This window comes from Oncorhynchus nerka, unplaced genomic scaffold (assembly GCF_034236695.1).
Source record: "Oncorhynchus nerka isolate Pitt River unplaced genomic scaffold, Oner_Uvic_2.0 unplaced_scaffold_2673, whole genome shotgun sequence".
In the NCBI taxonomy this organism is placed as follows: domain Eukaryota; kingdom Metazoa; phylum Chordata; class Actinopteri; order Salmoniformes; family Salmonidae; genus Oncorhynchus; species Oncorhynchus nerka.
The window spans coordinates 27,501-34,195 of record NW_027038627.1 but is presented as its reverse complement, the minus strand read 5'-3'; the positions used below and the strand labels follow the sequence as shown (position 1 = coordinate 34,195).

Here is a 6,695-nt window from a genome sequence, read left to right as displayed (position 1 = left end):
TCTGACTCCCTCACCTTATGACATCCAGTGGAACAGTAGTGCATCTAAATCTTTTGAGGGGGATTACTTTTATCCTATCCTAGGTATTCCTTAAAGAGGTGGGGTTTCAGGTGTTCCCGGAAGGTGGTGATTGACTCCGCTGTCCTGGCGTCGTGAGGGAGTTTGTTCCACCATTGGGGGCCAGAGCAGCTAACAGTTTTGACTGGGCTGAGCGGAAACTTACTTCCTCAGTGGTAGGGAGGCGAGTGTACAGAGGTGGATGAACGCAGGGCCCTTGTTTGGGTGTAGGGCCTGATCAGAGCCTGGAGGTACTGAGGTGCCGTTCCCCTCACAGCCCGCAGGCAAGCGCCATGGTCTTGTAGCGGATGCAGCTCAACTGGAAGCCAGTGGAGAGAGCGGAGGAGCGGGGTGACGTGAGAGAACTTGGGAAGGGGTTGAACACCAGACGGCTGCGGCGTTCTGATGAGTTGTAGGGGTTTAATGGCACAGGCAGGAGCCCAGCCAACAGCGAGTTGCAGTAATCCAGACGGGAGATGACGAGTGCCTGGGATTAGGACCTGCGCCGCCCCTGTGTGAGGCAGGGTCGTACTCCCTGCGGATGTTGTAGAGCATGAACCTACAGGAACGGGCCACCGCCTGGATGTTAGTTGAGAACGACAGGGTTGTCCAGATCACGCTGCTGTTCTTAGCGCTCTGGGAGGAGGACACAATGGAGTTGTCAACCGTGATGGCGAGATCATGGAACGGGCAGTCCTTCTCGGGAGGAAGAGCAGTCCGTCTTGCCGAGGTTCAGCTTGAGGTGGTGATCCGTCATCCACACTGGATATGTCTGCCAGACATGCAGAGATGCGATTCGCCACCTGATCATCAGAAGGGGAAAGGAGAAGATTAATTGTGTGTCGTCTGCATAGCAATGATAGGAGAGACCATGTGAGGTTATGACAGGAGCCAAGGACTTGGTGTATAGCGAGAATAGGAGAGGGCCTAGAACAGAGCCCTGGTGGACACCAGTGGTGAGAGCACGTGGTGAGGAGACGGATTCTCGCCACGCCACCTGGTAGGAGCGACCTGTCAGGTAGGACGCAACCAGCGTGGGCCGCGCCGGAGATGCCCAACTTGGAAAGGGTGGAGAGGAGGATCTGATGGTTCACAGTATCGAAGGCAGCCGATAGGTCTAGAAGGATGAGAGCAGAGGAGAGAGAGTTAGCTTTAGCAGTGCGGAGGGAGCCTCCGTGATACAGAGAAGAGAAGTCTCAGTTGAATGACTAGTCTTGAAACCTGGACTGATTTGGATCAAGAAGGTCATTCTGAGAGATAGCGGAGAGCTGGCCAAGGACGGCACGTTCAAGAGTTTTGGAGAGAAAAGAAAGAAGGGATACTGGTCTGTAGTTGTTGACATCGGAGGGATCGAGTGTAGGTTTTTTCAGAAGGGGTGCAACTCTCGCTCTCTTTGAAGACGGAAGGGACGAGCTACGGTCAGGGATGAGTTGATGAGCGAGGTGAGGTAAGGGAGAAGGTCTTCCGGAAATGGTCTGGAGAAGAGAGGAGGGGATAGGGTCAAGCGGGGCAGGTTGTTGGGCGGCCGGTCGTTACAAGACGCGAGATTTCATCTGGAGAGAGGGGAGAAAGAGGTCAGAGCACAGGGTAGGGCAGTGTGAGCAGAATTAGCGGTGTCGTTTGACTTAGCAAACGAGGATCGGATGTCGCCGACCTTCTTTTCAAAATGGCTGACGAAGTCATCTGCAGAGAGGGAAGAGGGGGAGGGGGAGGAGGATTCAGGAGGGAGGAGAAGGTTGCAAAGAGCTTCCTAGGGTTAGAGGCAGATGCTTGGAATTTAGAGTGGTAGAAAGTGGCTTTAGCAGCAGAGAGAGAGAGGAAAATGTAGAGAGGAGGGAGTGAAAGGATGTCAGGTCCGCAGGGAGGCGAGTTTTCCATTTCCGCTCGGCTGCCCGGGAGCCCTGCTCTGTGAGCTCGCAATGAGTCGTTGAGCCACGGAGCGGGAGGGGAGGACCGAGCCGGCCTGGAGGATAGGGGACATAGAGAGTCAAAGGATGCAGAAAGGGAGGAGAGGAGGGTTGAGGAGGCAGAATCAGGAGATAGGTTGGAGAAGGTTTGAGCAGAGGGAAGAGATGATAGGATGGAAGAGGAGAGAGTAGCGGGGAGAGAGAGCGAAGGTTGGGACGGGCGCGATACCATCCGAGTAGGGGCAGTGTGGGAAGTGTTGGATGAGAGCGAGAGGGGAGAAGGATACAAGGTAGTGGTCGGAGACTTGGAGGGGAGTTGCAATGAGGTTAGTGGAAGAACAGCATCTAGTAAAGATGAGGTCGAGCGTATTTCCTGCCTTGTGAGTAGGGGGGAAGGTGAGAGGGTGAGGTCAAAAGAGGAGAGGAGGGAAAGAAGGAGGCAGAGAGGAATGAGTCAAAGGTAGACGGGGGAGGTTAAAGTCGCCCAGAACTGTGAGAGGTGAGCCGTCCTCAGGAAAGGAGCTTATCAAGGCATCAAGCTCATTGATGAATCCTCCGAGGGAACCTGAGGGCGATAAATGATAAGGATGTTAAGCTTGAAAGGGCTGGTAACTGTGACAGCATGGAATTCAAAGGAGGCGATAGACAGATGGGTAAGGGGAGAAAGAGAGAATGACCACTTGGGAGAGATGAGGATCCCGGTGTGCCACCACCCCGCTGACCAGAAGCTCTCGGGTGTGCGAGAACACGTGGGCAGACGAAGAGAGAGCAGTAGGAGTAGCAGTGTTGTCTGTGGTGATCCATGTTTCCGCCAGTGCCAAGAAGTCGAGGGACTGGAGGGGGCATAGGCTGAGATGAACTCTGCCTTGTTGGCCGCAGATCGGCAGTTCCAGAGGCTACCGGAGACCTGGAACTCCACGTGGGTCGTGCGCTGGGACCACCAGATTAGGTGGCCGCGGCCACGCGGTGTGGGAGCGTTTGTATGGTCTGTGCAGAGAGGAGAGAACAGGGATAGACAGACACATAGTTGACAGGCTACACAAGAGGCTACGCTAATGCAAAGGAGATTGAATGACAAGTGGACTACACGTCTCGAGTGTTCAGAAAGTTGTTTACGTAGCAAGAATCTTATTGACTAAAATGATTAAAATGATACAGTACTGCTGAAGTAGGCTAGCTGGCAGAGGCTGCGTTGTTGACTATGTAGGCTAGCTGGCAGTGTCTGCGTTGTTGACACTACACTAATCAAGTCGTTCCGTTGAGTGTAATGGTTTCTACTGTGCTACTGTGCTGCTATTCGGGGCTAGCTGGCAGTGTTGATTTACGTTACGCTGCTAAAAGAACGACAATAGCTGGCTAGCTAACCTAGGAAATCGCTCAAGACTACACAATTATCTTTGATACAAAGACGGCTATGTAGCTAGCTATGTAGCTAGCTACGATCAAACAACTTTAACTTCAGCTCTGACTCCCCCTGCTGCATTAACTTCAGCTCTGACTCCACCTGCTGCTTTAACTTCAGCTCTGACTCCCCCTGCTGCATTAACTTCAGCTCTGACTCCCCCTGCTGCTTTAACTTCAACATCATTTGATATCTGGCATGCAACAAATCACCTGCGACAGACACAAGTCCAGTCATTCCTCCTAACAGGACACTGTGTCAGGCTACATTACAGCTGTCTGGTGGAGTAGGAGTGTAGATGTAGACTTTGAGAGGATATTTCAGCTGGAACAGAACATCTCAAGGGTTTAAAAGGGAGAACAGGGGAGATATGCTCTGAGATGTTGGGATGTTGTGTTTTGATTCAGTCAGCTTGACAACGCACCCCTATCCTGGCAGAGAGAGCATTTACAAATCAGCCTTTCTCATCAGCAGCTGCATTGGCAGACATGTTGTTGAAAGTCACATTCAGCAAACAGAGAGAAACAAAGAAAGAGAGAGAGAGAGAGAGAGAGAGAGAGAGAGAGATTTTGTGGATTTTATATGCTAACCTCACAAAAATAATTTCCAGGCAAATGAGGTTATCATAACATATCGTAGAGACAGCTCACCTGACCCCTTCATGATGTAATCAATGGCTCGGTCACTAATGGCAGCATCACTAGGCTTGATGTCCATGAAAGGCTTGCTGCCAATCCCCATGGAAACCATCTCTTTCAAGCGCACTTCTGTAGTTAAGAGAATAAACACGTTATGACCCTCAATCAGACACACAATTTCCATTTGATGTACCTGGGGTTGACTTGAACTAGAACCAGACACGCCACCTCTAATGAATGGTACAGAATGTTATCAACACAGGCCTCAGGTCAGACAAGAGACATGTCACCTCTTAATGAATGGTACAGAGGGTTATCAACACAGGCCTCAGGTCAGACAAGAGACGTCACCTCTTAATGAATGGTACAGAATGTTATCAACACAGGCCTCAGGTCAGACAAGAGACACGTCACCTCTTAATGAATGGTACAGAAGGTTATCAACACAGGCCTCAGGTCAGACAAGAGACATGCCACCTCTTAATGAATGGTACAGAATGTTATCAACACAGGCCTCAGGTCAGACAAAAGATAAAGAGGAATTGTTCCATAACACAACAACAGATATGATGAGCTCATGTCCAGATATGACCCACGACTCCCCCTCTGTGGCCGTGGTTCCTCACCCCTGTTTCGTAGCGCCTGCCTCCAGAGGATCTTTCCGATGATGGCTGTCCACACGGCCTTGACCTCTCCAGAGCCGGCCTGCAGGATGAACGTGTCCTGGGACTTCCTCCTCCGGAACCAGATCTCGAAACGCAGCCCGCTGTCGCCCACGCTCTCTGTCATTCCTATCTCTGCCGTCTGAATGAGTAGCCAGAAACAGTCACCTTTACAGGAAAACACTGACTGTGGTGGTTTTGAGATTTCACATGGTGGCACAGCAAACTGAACATAGTGGTGTAGCGCTCCATTGTGGAGAACCCTGCTAACTGTGGTTCCACACCTCACACCTGGACACAACAACATAGTGGTGTAGCGCCCATTGTGGAGAACCCTGCTAACTGTGGTTCCACACTCACACCTGGACACAACAACATAGTGGTGTAGTGCCTCCATTGTGGAGAACCCTGCTAACTGTGGTTCCACACCTCACAATAAACCATACAAACATCGCTGCCTGGACACAACAACATAGTGGTGTAGCGCCTCCATTGTGGAGAACCCTGCTAACTGTGGTTCCACACCTCACACCTGGACACAACAACATAGTGGTGTGGCGCCTCCATTGTGGAGAACCCTGCTAACTGTGGTTCCACACCTCACACCTGGACACAACAACATAGCATAATGTTAGCCAACTGGCTGAAATGATTTAAGGTAGAACGTCATATTACTTCATAGTTCATAACTTCACAGTACGTATTAAAACCCTCTGCGTGTGTTGTTGTTGTCACCTTGTAGGACTGCTTGTAGATGTACAGGTCGCACCTCCTCCCTCAATCTTTTTGCTTTTACTGAAGAGGATGAGGTCCTCGAACAGGAAGACGTGACGGAGGTACTTCCCCTGCGGCCGCACCACACGATGAACTCATCCTGACACCTCAGCTGACCCTGTTCCTTCAGGTTCACCTACAGCAGCAGAGACCAGAGGAGACGTTTCACATGACTTACTCTGACATTTTCTTCCAAACAAATAATTATACATGATGTGTAGGTTTCTATTTCCTCTCTCTCTCAATTCAATTTAAGGGCTTTATTGGCATGGGGAACATATGTTTACATGGCCAATTGGCCAACAACAACTCTCTCTCTCCTCCTCTCTCTCTCTCTCTCTCTAACTGTCTCTCCACTCTCTCTCTCTCTCTCTCTCTCTCTCTGGAGAACCTCTCTCTCTCTCTCTCTCTCTCTCTCTCTCTCTCTCTCTCTCTCTCTCTCTCTCTCTCTTCTCTCTCTCTCTCTCTCTCTCTCTCTCTCTCTCTCTCTCTCTCTCTCTCTCTCTCTCACAGCTCTACTGCTCTACTGCTCTACTGCTCCATCCCCCCGACTTACATCACATCCTCGGATGGCGTCCATGGCCAGCAGGTCGTGCCGTGGCGCAGCTGGAACTTAACCATCTCCTCTGCGGTGCGGAGGTCAGAGAGCTCCTGTTCCTGGGACTGACCACACTCCTGATCAGGTCCTTCAGCAGCAGGGCGTGCTTAGACATCCTCTGGATGGGCTTCAGCAGGTAGGACGCCAGGTCCATCTTATCACCCAGCTCCAACTGCTTGTTCTGGGGAGACAGAGAGGTTAGAGGTCAGAGGTCAGGATACATACAGAAAGATAAACAGACCAACAGACAGGTAGGACACCAGGTCCATCTTATCACCCAGTTCCAACTGCTTGTTCTGGGGAGACAGACAGGTTAGAGGTCAGAGGGTAGAGGTCAGAGGTCAGGATACATACAGAAAAATAAACAGACCAACAGACAGGTAGGACACCAGGTCCATCTTATCACCCAGATCCAACTGCTTGTTCTGGGGAGACAGACAGGTTAGAGGTCAGAGGGTAGAGGTCAGAGGTCAGGATACATACAGAAAAATAAACAGACCAACAGACAGGTAGGACACCAGGTCCATCTTATCACCCAGATCCAACTGCTTGTTCTGGGGAGACAGACAGGTTAGAGGTCAGAGGGTAGAGGTCAGAGGTCAGGATACATACAGAAAAATAAACAGACCAACAGACAGGTAGGACACCAGGTCCATC

General features: G+C 50.9%; 1 pseudogene; it reads right to left on the bottom strand.

Moving 5' to 3' along the window:
- Positions 1-3,346: 3,346 nt before the first annotated feature.
- LOC135567043 (pleckstrin homology domain-containing family G member 4B-like) overlaps positions 3,347-6,695 on the bottom strand; it is a 25,061-nt pseudogene continuing 21,712 nt past the window's right edge.